This window comes from Lolium perenne, chromosome 2, assembly GCF_019359855.2.
Source record: "Lolium perenne isolate Kyuss_39 chromosome 2, Kyuss_2.0, whole genome shotgun sequence".
NCBI lineage: Eukaryota > Viridiplantae > Streptophyta > Magnoliopsida > Poales > Poaceae > Lolium > Lolium perenne.
This window is the reverse complement of record NC_067245.2, coordinates 6471733-6484334: the sequence shown is the minus strand read 5'-3', so window position 1 is coordinate 6484334 and position 12602 is coordinate 6471733. Positions and strand designations below refer to the sequence as shown.

General features: G+C 43.0%; 1 long non-coding RNA gene across 1 annotated transcript; it reads left to right on the top strand.

The window, feature by feature from the left end:
* The first annotated feature begins 218 nt into the window (after nucleotides 1-218).
* Nucleotides 219-1882, top strand: LOC127329675 (uncharacterized). The gene is made up of 3 exons (XR_007868990.1): nucleotides 219-369; nucleotides 465-643; nucleotides 1502-1882. It is a non-coding gene; the product is annotated as an uncharacterized lncRNA (long non-coding RNA).
* Nucleotides 1883-12602: the final 10720 nt, after the last annotated feature.

Sequence of the window (12602 nt, the reverse complement as noted above, 5' to 3'; positions counted from 1 at the left end):
GTGAAACGTGGATACGAGGAGTTCGGAACCCGGCGAGGAGGAAGGAATTGCCTGGAACCTGTTGACTCAAGCCTACGACGGTTGGAAGATTTCAAGTGCAGGTCTCAAGATGTACGAAAAAGTCTAAACGCAATTACTCGTTTCAGCAGAAGAAAAGAAAGATGACCGAATCTACTCTCTTTCAGAACCGGTAGAGCAACTAGTGTTAGTTTCTTCCTTCGTCCGCGTATGAAAAGTTCATGCTTTTCCGAGAGGCATCGTCTAGAGGGCGTTCACGTCCTATATAAGGAAGCGAGTTTCACCGAGCTCTTCCAAGTTCCAAGGGCGAGCCGCCAGCAACTGACTAGTGCGAAACCGCGAACACAACAGGTCCGCGAACACAACTAGCTCTCATCAATTTAGGATAATTATTACAAATGCCTGTGCTGCTTTTCTTAATTGTCATACTTCTTTCTTGTTTTCAGGCGAGATCGTCACTGCTGGTATGGAGTTGGACAAGCAGCCACCGCCACCTCCACAAAAGCCGCTACCGCCACCAAAAGCGCCGGCACAGCAACCGCCGCAACAGGATGAAAATGACCTTGAAATTAATGAAGAAAAAGCGACGGTGACTTTCAGAATGGGTCGACCGGCAAAAGAAAAGGTAATGCGCGAAGACTCAATATGATCTTCCTTTACTAGGCAAGTTCCCATGTGCTTGCAAAGTTACCCAATCCACCACTTTATGTGCATGCGTGGATTCATAATAGACTGGTACCTGCTGGTACCGCCTAGTAGATCCTCAGCGGCTGGGTCGAGGGAGCCTATTGCGAGCCATATATCATCCTCACACCCCTTCGTCTCCGTGGCGATCGTCCCCGAGCCGATCGTCTCTCTTGCTCACATATTAGGTACAATAAGCCACGGCAAGCAACATATGTCGCGAAGCGACGAATTACAGTCTAGGTGCACCACGACACCCAAACCCAGTCTAGATGCTCTCCCGGTCCTCAAGTTTCACTGGTGGGGATGCTGAGGGTTATTGTTGCCGGCCAATCAATTCTCGCCTTAATCGGTCTTCATTAGCAACTAGGACGGGAAAAATATGTCATCGTGGGTTTGTCTAGTATGCAAAGGCGCAACCTGAGGAGGGAGATCCACAATAGTTCAACAGTGGATTAAACCGAAGCACCTATATTTGGGTAGGAAGTTTGATACCGCGTGGTACCTTCCGAATTTCTCATGATGAAGAACCACATGAATACCACCATTAACGGAACGATTAGTAGGGCTACACAACAAAGTAGGAGAATTGGCCAAATTCCCATTTCCGAAAATAAGAGAAATGGTTAATAGGGAGCATCTTCGAAAAAAACTTTTATTGTGAACAATCTTATGATTACTTTAGTTGAAAATTCTTAAAAGTTGAGAGGGATCCTTCCTGTTACAAGATTTTGTTTAGTTCGAAATGTTTACTTTGTTATCATCATAAATGCTAACTATAGTATTTGTGTTATTGCAGCCGCTCAACTTTGAAGAAACAAATATGTGAACAGTTAAATATTTATCCTGAGTATATGTCATTCGTGTGGTGAACAATTACAATTAAATATTTTTCATGAGCATATGCCATTTGTGTGTAATTATGCCGAGACCATGATCTTCGTTTCTTGGGTTAGATTGGTCCTGCTCTCCACTCAGAGAGAGAGAGAGAGATAAAGAGAGAGAGAGAGGGCTTCTTCAACATCACCACCACCAACATCATCACCAACAATTGTGGGCTCACTCTCCATCACTATGAGTGAGTAGTTCTCTGTAGGCCTAAGAGGTGGATGGGTTTTGATGAGATTGATCATGTAATCATTATTATGTATCGAGATTTAAGGTGTTTGTCTTGAGAATATTCATGTATGAGTGTTGGTACACGTGTTCTATGTTTAATGCTTGTTTCTAGGGTCTGAGTGACATGATTCAAGTACTAAATTTACTAGTCAGCTTCATGTGCTTTGCACGTTAAAAATCAGTCGTTACAATTTCAACTCAAAATAGCTTGCATAGCGTAAAATGTGGGAAAACTATGTATTACTAACATTGAATTGTATTTCTCATGCAGAATTGCAATTTTCTGCCATGTATGTGCTCTTGAATATACTATTGAATTTTGCACGTCTTAGGTTTTGTACTTATTTCTTTTTAGCTGTCAAAATTCAGATCTTCAATAATTTATCCTCCCATCCATGCCCAGTGCCACCTATAGGGAACGTACCAGCACTTATGCAACTGCATGTCCGTGCAGTGCTACCGACCTACTCGCCACACTTTCGGTTCTGACTGAAGTTTGAGCGTGACTACCATTCGCATGCATCGCATTCAACTCTGACTGATCTATGGAGAGCATAGGCGTCCGTGAGTTTTGTTGTCGGGCCGTGACCAGCAGCGTCGCGTATGGAGGGAGCGTGAATTGGCTAGAACAAATATATAGATGTTTCCAGAATGACGTAGAGAATGATGGGTGCTACTGTAGCTGCGAATCCCAATGTTTTAGACCGTCCGATGGTGCACAATCAACAGTAGAGATTGCATTATGATGCTTGGATTCAAACTATCAAAATTGCTACACTATATAGGAGTATAGATATTGGTTTATCATATATACGAGGATGGTATTTATCTGCAAAGTGTACTACTTATAATTATGTCGAGCATACGAATTCCTAAGGTGGCAGATAGGGAAAACACAAGGGGAATATGTGATAGTTTGAGTATATTGTGTGTTCATGAAACTTACTGCTTTGTTTCGGGCTATTCGAAAGGATATACCTTATTTGCGTGTAGTTCTAAGTTGGCTCCGTAAAATGGGCAGGCTGGATAAAATATTTTATGCAAATTCTCTTTGTTCGTATGCATTTCTATATTTTAATCACATACCTACACATAACTGAATTAGAGATGGATGCTATGTTAGTTGCATTATATATATGATCAATATCAGCCATACAACACCTCGCTACTACCTAATGCATGCCTAAGCTTTTTCCATCGAAAGTTACACATCACTTCTTCCGGTGAAAACAGGAAATCTGTTGCTATTATTTACTGCTTTGAATTAAATATTATAAAATCACCACTTGTTTTATGAGTTTATTGATATACATGTGTGGTTTATAGTGACTTCTCAATTGCTAAGATCTTATTGGTATTCTTGTGTTTCCCTTGATCCGAACAATAAATTTGGGTAATAATTCCCATTGAAGTTTTGAGCGATCCCCTATACGTGTGGGCATCAGCCGGTCGCCGACATTAAGATGGAGGCCATGGAGGAGTTGTGGGCGCTCGAGAGGGATAACATGGACGACTACCAAGGCTACCACACCTAGTTGACGAAGAAGGCCAATAAATAAGGCATTGAAGGACCATATCCCCATAATGTCGGAAGAAGTGGATGAGGAGGAGGTGTTAAGAGTCGCCACGAAGGCCTCCGAGCTACAAGGGATGCCAAACTGTAGGATAACGTTGCATAGAAAAAAAAATTCCTACCGCGAACACGCAATCCAAGCCAAGATGCAATCTAGAAGACGGTAGCAACGAGGGGATTATCGAGTCTCACCCTTGAAGAGATTCCAAAGCCTACAAGATGAGGCTCTTGTTGCTGCGGTAGACGTTCACTTGCCGCTTGCAAAAGCGCGTAGAAGATCTTGATCACGGCGCCACGAACGGGCAGCACCTCCGTACTCGGTCACACGTTCGGTTGTTGATGAAGACGACGTCCACCTCCCCGTTCCAGCGGGCAGCGGAAGTAGTAGCTCCTCTTGAATCTGACAGCACGACGGCGTGGTGTCGGTGGTGGTGGAGAAATCCGGCGGAGCTTCGCTAAGCGTGCGGGATGTGGTGGAGGAGAGAGGGCCGCTAGGGTTTGGGAGAGGGGGGCGCCGGCCACTAGGGGTGCGGCCACCTTGGTGGTTGTTGGGGTGGCCGGCCCCCTCCCCTTGGCCCTCATTATATAGGTGGAACACCCAAGAGTTGGTCTACAAGTCTTCGAATAAGACCCCAAACCAAAACCTTACATAACACATGAAACCTACCCAAGCTAGGACTCCCACTAGAGGTGGGATTCCCACCCTTCCTTGGGAGGGGGTAGCCGGCCCCCCTTGGGGAGTCCACTTGGGACTCCTCCCCCTTTAGGGTTGGCCGGCCATGGAGGTGGAGTCCCTCTGGGACTCCGCCTTCCTTAGTGGTTTCTTCCGGACTTTTCTAGAACCTTCTAGAACCTTCCATAGAACCTTCCGGATCATTTTAAATCTTATAAAATGACTTCCTATATATGAATCTTATTCTCCGGACCAATCCGGGACTCCTCGTGATGTCCGGGATCTCATCCGGGACTCCGAACAAATATTCGAACTCCATTCCATATTCAAGTTCTACCATTTCAACATCCAACTTTAAGTGTGTCACCCTACGGTTCGCGAACTATGCGGACATGGTTGAGTACTCACTCCGACCAATAACCAATAGCGGGATCTGGAGATCCATAATGGCTCCCACATATTCAACGATGACTTTAGTGATCGAATGAACCATTCACATACGATACCAATTCCCTTTGTCACGCGATATTTTACTTGTCCGAGGTTTGATCATCGGTATCACTTCATACCTTGTTCAACCTCGTCTCCTGACAAGTACTCTTTACTCGTACCGTGGTATGTGGTCTCTTATGAACTTATTCATATGCTTGCAAGACATTAGACGACATTCCACCGAGAGGGCCCAGAGTATATCTATCCGTCATCGGGATAGACAAATCCCACTGTTGATCCATATGCCTCAACTCATACTTTCCGGATACTTAATCCCACCTTTATAACCACCCATTTACGCAGTGGCGTTTGGTGTAATCAAAGTACCTTTCCGGTATAAGTGATTTACATGATCTCATGGTCATAAGGACTAGGTAACTATGTATCGAAAGCTTATAGCAAAATAACTTAATGACGTGATCTTATGCTACACTTAATTGGGTGTGTCCATTACATCATTCATACAATGATATAACCTTGTTATTAATAACATCCAATGTTTATGATTATGAAACTAATCATCCATTAATCAACAAGCTAGTTAAGAGGCATACTAGGGACTCTTTGTTGTTTACATATCACACATGTATTAATGTTTCGGTTAATACAATTATAGCATGACATATAAACATTTATCATAAACATAAAGATATATAATAACCACTTTTATTATTGCCTCTTGGGCATATCTCCTTCAGTCTCCCACTTGCACTAGAGTCAATAATCTAGATTACATTGTAATATACCTAACACCCATGGCATTCTGGTGTTGGTCATGCTTTGCCCTAGGGAGAGCTTTAGTCAACGGATCTGCTACATTCAGATCAGTGTGTACTTTGCAAATCTTTACTTCTCCATCTTCGATGTACTCGCGAATCGAGTGGTAACGCAGCTTGATATGCTTCAGCCTCTTGTGTGACCTTGGCTCTTGTGCATTGGCGATGGCACCCATGTTATCACAATAAATTATTAATGGGTCCAATGCACTAGGAACCACACCAAGCTCTACAATGAACCTCTTCATCCATACCACTTCTGATGAAGCCTCTGAAGCCGCTATGTACTCTGATTCTGTTGAAGACTTCGCCACCGTGCACTGCTTCGAGCTTGCCCAGCTTACTGCAGCACCATTCAATATAAACACGTACCCAGACTGTGACTTAGAGTCATCAGGATCAGTGTTCCAACTTTTATCGGTGTAACCATTTACAACGAGCTCTTGGTCACCTCCATAACAAAGAAACATATCCTTAGTTCTTTTCAAGTACTTCAGGATATTCTTGACCGCTGTCCAGTGTTCCATTCCTGGATCTCTTTGATATCTGCTAGTCAAACTAACAGCATGCGCTATATCCGGTCTAGTACATAACATGGCATACATGATAGATCCTACTGCCGAGACATAGGGGATATTACTCATCCTTTCTCTTTCTTCTGCCGTAGCCGGTCCTTGAGTCTTACTCAAGACCTTGCCTGGTAACATAGGTAAGAACCCTTTCTTACTTTCATCCATTCTAAACTTCTTTAGAATCTTGTCCAGGTATGTACTCTGTGATAGCCCTATTAGGCGTCTTGATCTATCTCTATAAATCTTCATGCCTAATATATATGATGCTTCACCAAGGTCTTTCATTGAAAAACTATTATTCAAGTAACCTTTTACACTACTTAATAGTTCTATATCATTCCCAATCAATAATATGTCATCTACATATAATATCAGGAATGCTACAGAGATCCCACTCACTTTCTTGTAAATACAGGCCTCTCCATGACACTGTATAAACCCGAAGTCTTTGATCACCTTATCAAAGCGTCGGTTCCAACTTCTTGATGCTTGCTTCAGTCCATAGATTGAACGCTGAAGTTTGCATACTTTGTCAGCATTTTTAGGATCGACAAAACCTTTGGGTTGTACCATATACAACTCTTCCTCAATGTCTCCATTAAGGAACGCCGTTTTGACATCCATCTGCCAAATCTCATAATCGAAAAATGCAGCTATTGCTAACAAAATCCTCACAGATTTTAGCTTTGCTACATGTGAGAAAGTATCATCGTAGTCAACTCCTTGAATTTGTTGGAAACCCTTTGCGACAAGTCGAGCTTTATAGACAGTAATATTACCATCAGCATCTGTTTTTCTCTTGAAGATCCATTTATTCTCGACAGCCTTTCGGCTATCAGGTAAGTCTACCAAAGTCCATACTTTGTTATCATACATGGATCTCATTTCGGATTTCATGGCTTCTTGCCATTTGTTGGAATCTGGGCTCATCATCGCTTCTTCATACGTCGCAGGGTCCTCATCATTGTTATCCACAATCATGACATTTAGACAAGGATCATACCAATCAGGAGTGGCACGTTCCCTTGTCGATCTGCGAGGTTCAGTAGTTTCCTCGTTCGAAGTTTCATGATCATTATCATTAGCTTCCTCTGTTGCCGGTGTAGGCGGTACAGGTACAACTTCCGGTACTGCGCTACTCTGATCAACGAGTATAGATTCATCAATCTCATCGAGTTCTACTTTTCTTCCAGTCACTTCTTTAGTGAGAAATTCTTTCTCAAGAAAGGTTCCGTTCTTAGTAACAAAGATTTTTCCTTCGGATCTGTGATAGAATGTGTACCCTATAGTTTCCTTAGGGTATCCTATGAAGACGCATTTCTCCGCTTTGGGTTCTAGCTTGTCCGGTTGTAACTTCTTTACATAGGCTTCGCAACCCCAAACTTTAAGGAACGACAGCTTAGGTTTCTTGTTAAACCATAATTCATACGGTGTCGTTTCTACGGATTTTGATGGTGCTCTATTTAAAGTGAATGCGGCTGTCTCTAATGCATAACTCCAAAATGATAACGGCAAATCAGTAAGAGACATCATAGAACGAACCATATCTAAGAGAGTTCGATTACGACGTTCGGACACACTGTTTCGTTGTGGTGTTCCCGGCGGTGTCAATTGTGAAAGTATTCCACATTTCTTTAAATGCATGCCAAACTCATAACTCAGATATTCACCTCCACGATCAGATCGTAGAAATTTAATCTTCTTGTTACGTTGATTTTCTACTTCACTTTGGAATTCCTTAAACTTATCGAAAGTTTCGGATTTATGTTTCATGAAATAGATATACCCATATCTACTCAGATCATCTGTGAAGGTTAGAACATAACGATAACCACCGCGTGATGCTACGCTCATTGGTCCGCACACATCGGTATGTATGATTTCCAATAAGTCAGTAGCTCGCTCCATCATACCAGAAAATGGAGTCTTAGTCATTTTTCCCATTAGACATGCTTCGCATCTATCAAGTGACTCAAAGTCAAGTGATTCAAGTAATCCATCAGTATGGAGTTTGTTCATGTGTTTCACTCCAATATGACCAAGACGACAGTGCCACATATAAGTAGAATTATCATTCAATTTAATTCGCTTAGCATCAATGTTATGTATATGCGTATCACTACTATCGAGATCTAATAGAAATAAGCCATTCTTTTCAGGTGCTCGACCATAAAAGATATTATTCATAAAAATAGAACAACCATTATTCTCAGACTTGAATGAATAACCGTCTTGCATTAAACAAGATCCAGATATAATGTTCATGCTCAACGCGGGTACAAAATAACAATTATTTAGGCTTAAAACTAATCCCGAAGGTAGATGTAGAGGAAGTGTGCCGACAGCGATCACATCGACTTTGGATCCGTTTCCAACGCGCATCGTCACTTCATCTTTCAGTAGTCTTCGTTTATTCTTTAGTTCCTGTTTCGAGTTACAAATATGAGCAACCGAACTAGTATCAAATACCCAGGTACTAGAACGAGAACCAGTGAGATAAACATCTATAACATGTATATCAGATATACCTTCTTTCTTCTTCTTGACAAGGCCGCTCTTCAGATCAGCCAGATACTTGGAGCAATTACGCTTCCAGTGTCCCTTCTCCTTGCAGTAATAGCACTCAGCATCAGGCTTAGGTCCGTTCTTAGGTTTCATAGGAGGCGTGGCAGCTTTCTTGCCACCCTTCTTGAATTTTCCCTTAGACTTGCCCTGTTTCTTGAAACTGGTGGTCTTGTTGACCATCAACACTTGGTGCTCTTTCTTGATCTCAATGTCAGCAGCTTTTAGCATGCCAAAGAGTTCAGGTAACTCTTTGTTCATGTTCTGCATATTGTAGTTCATCACAAAGTTCTTGTAGCTTGGTGGCAGTGATTGAAGGACACGATTAATCCCCAGTCTGTTAGGGATCACTATTCCCAAGTCACTGAGTTTCTTTGCATGCCCGGTCATGGCGAGCATGTGCTCACTAACGGAGCTGCCTTCTTCCATCATACAGCTGAAGAAATGTTTCGATGCTTCATAGCATTCCACGGCCGCATGAGTCTCAAATATAGCTTTCAGCTCATTCATCAACTCATCAGGATCGTGGTGCTCAAAACATTTTTGAATATCGGATTCCAGACTGCACAGGATGGCACACTGAACTTGAGAGTACCGAGTTTTCCGAGTCGCGTAAACAGCTTTTACTTCATCGGTTTCAGTTTCTGCAGGAGGGTCACCTAGCGGTGCATCAAGCACATATTGCAGATTTCTGCCAGAGAGGAAGATCCTCACATGACGGAACCAGTCGGTGAAGTTGCTACCGTTGCTCTTAAGTTTTTCTTTCTCTAGGAACTGGTTAAAATTGATTGGGGACGCCATCTCTACAACATATATTTGCAAAAGTTTAGACTAAGTTTATGACAAATTGAGTTCAAATTTTAATTCAACATAATTAAAAATCTAGGTTAACTCCCACTCAAAACAATATCCCTCGCATTGTCTTAGTGATCACACGAACCAAATCCACCGCACCTAAGTCCGATCATCACGAGACAAGGTGTGATTTCAATGGCGAACACTCAAAGTGTTTATCATATCAACCATATGATTCATGCTCTACCTTTCGGTATCACGTGTTCCGAGACCATATCTGTACATGATAGGCTCGTCAAGGCCACCTTAGTATCCGCATGTGCAAAAACTTGTTGATTCTATCACACCCGATCATCACGAGATGCTTCGAAATGACAAGTCTTGGCAACGGTGCTACTAAGGATGAACACTTTATTATCTTGAGATTTTAGTGAGGGATCATCTTATAATGCTACCGTCGCGATCTAAGCAAAATAAGATGCATAAAAGGATTAACATCACATGCAGTTCATATGTGATATGATATGGCCCTTTTGTCTTTGCGCCTTTGATCTTCATCTCCAAAGCACGGACATGATCTCCATCATCTTCGGGCATGATCTCCATCATCGTTGGCGTAGCGTCAAGGTCAATGGCGCCGTCTTCATGATTGTCCTCCATGTAGCAACTATTACAACTACTTTGAAATACTACTCCACATGAAATTTAAAGACAACCATAAGGCTCCTGCCGGTTGCCACAATACAATAATGATCATCTCATACATATTCATCATCACATTATGGCCATATCACATCACCAAATCCTGCAAAAACAAGTTAGACGTCTCTAATTTGGTTTGCATATTTTACGTGGTTTAGGGTTTTCGAGAGAGATCTAATCTACCTACGAACATGAACCACAACGTTGATACTAATGTTGTCAATAGAAGAGTAAATTGAATGTTCACTATAGTAGGAGAGACAGACACCCGCAAAGCCTCTTATGCAATACAAGTTGCATGTCGAACGAGGAACAAGTCTCATGAACGCGGTCATGTAAAGTTAGTCCGAGCCGCATCATCCCACTATGCCACAAAGATGCAAAGTACTCAAACTAAAGATAACAAGAGCATCAACGCCCACAAAACCATTGTATTCTACTCGTGCAACCATCTATGCATAGACACGGCTCTGATACCACTGTAGGATAACGTTGCATAGAAAACAAAAAATTTCCTACCGCGAACACGCAATCCAAGCCAAGATGCAATCTAGAAGACGGTAGCAACGAGGGGATTATCGAGTCTCACCTTTGAAGAGATTCCAAAGCCTACAAGATGAGGCTCTTGTTGCTGCAGTAGACGTTCACTTGCCGCTTGCAAAAGCGCGTAGAAGATCTTGATCACGGCGCCACGAAAGGGTAGCACCTCCGTACTCGCTCACACGTTCGGTTGTTGATGAAGACGACGTCCACCTCCCCGTTCCAGCGGGCAGCGGAAGTAGTAGCTCCTCTTGATTCCGACAGCACGACGGCGTGGTGTCAGTGGTGGTGGAGAAATCCGGTGGAGCTTCGCTAAGCGTGCGGGATGTGGTGGAGGAGAGAGGGCCGCTAGGGTTTGGGAGAGGGGGGCACCGGCCACTAGGGGTGCGGCCACCTTGGTGGTTATTGGGGTGGCCGGCCCCCTCCCCTTGGCCCTCATTATATAGGTGGAACACCCAAGAGTTGGTCTACAAGTCTTCGAATAAGACCCCAAACCAAAACCTTCCATAACACATGAAACCTACCCAAGCTAGGACTCCCACTAGAGGTGGGATTCCCACCCTTCCTTGGGAGGGGGTGGCCGGCCCCCCTTGGGGAGTCCACTTGGGACTCCTCCCCCTTTAGGGTTGGCCGACCATGGAGGTGGAGTCCCTCCGGGACTCCGCCTTCCTTAGTGGTTTCTTCCGGACTTTTCTAGAACCTTCTAGAACCTTCCATAGAACCTTCCGGATCATTTTAAATCTTATAAAATGACTTCCTATATATGAATCTTATTCTCCGGACCATTCCGGGACTCCTCGTGATGTCCGGGATCTCATCCGGGACTCCGAACAAATATTCGAACTCCATTCCATATTCAAGTTCTACCATTTCAACATCCAACTTTAAGTGTGTCACCGTACGGTTCGCGAACTATGCAGACATGGTTGAGTACTCACTCCGACCAATAACCAACAGCGGGATCTGGAGATCCATAATGGCTCCCACATATTCAACGATGACTTTAGTGATTGAATGAACCATTCACATACGATACCAATTCCCTTTGTCACGCGATATTTTACTTGTCCGAGGTTTGATCACCGGTATCACTTCATACCTTGTTCAACCTTGTCTCCTGACAAGTACTCTTTACTCGTACCGTGGTATGTGGTCTCTTATGAACTTATTCATATGCTTGCAAGACATTAGACGACATTCCACCGAGAGGGCCCAGAGTATATATATACGTCATCGGGATGGACAAATCCCACTGTTGATCCATATGCCTCAACTCATACTTTCCGGATACTTAATCCCACCTTTATAACCACCCATTTACGCAGTGGCGTTTGGTGTAATCAAAGTACCTTTCCGGTATAAGTGATTTACATGATCTCATGGTCATAAGGACTAGGTAACTATGTATCGAAAGCTTATAGCAAAATAACTAAATGACGTGATCATATGCTACGCTTAATTGGGTGTGTCCATTACATCATTCATACAATGATATAACCTTGTTATTAATAACATCCAATGTTTATGATTATGAAACTAATCATCCATTAATCAACAAGCTAGTTAAGAGGCATACTAGGGACTCTTTGTTGTTTACATATCACACATGTATTAATGTTTCGGTTAATACAATTATAGCATGACATATAAACATTTATCATAAACATAAAGATATATAATAACCACTTTTATTATTGCCTCTTGGGCATATCTCCTTCACAAACATGCAGAGGCGTCCTACCACTCGGAAGAAGTGGGCGAGGAGGAGATGCTCAGGCTCACCATAGAGGCCTCACATGCACCGCCCGACCCTTAGTGCCAGAGTCAAAGTAGGACCAATGGCCCGCTCTTGCTCCAGCCGCTCTTCCCTCTCTGCGGGTATTTTAGGGACCAACAACAAATTGGTTGTCGGATATACTAGTGACCGTGGAGCCGACACAGGAGGACGGTGATGAATAGTACACGAGGCTTTTAACCGGTTGTTTCTTTAATTCTCTTATATTCATTTTTACTGTGTACATCAAGTTTTCCCTCTAAAATTTTACCAACAAATATTTTTTTGTGTTGGGGAACTCGGGTACCTCGACCTAAACTGA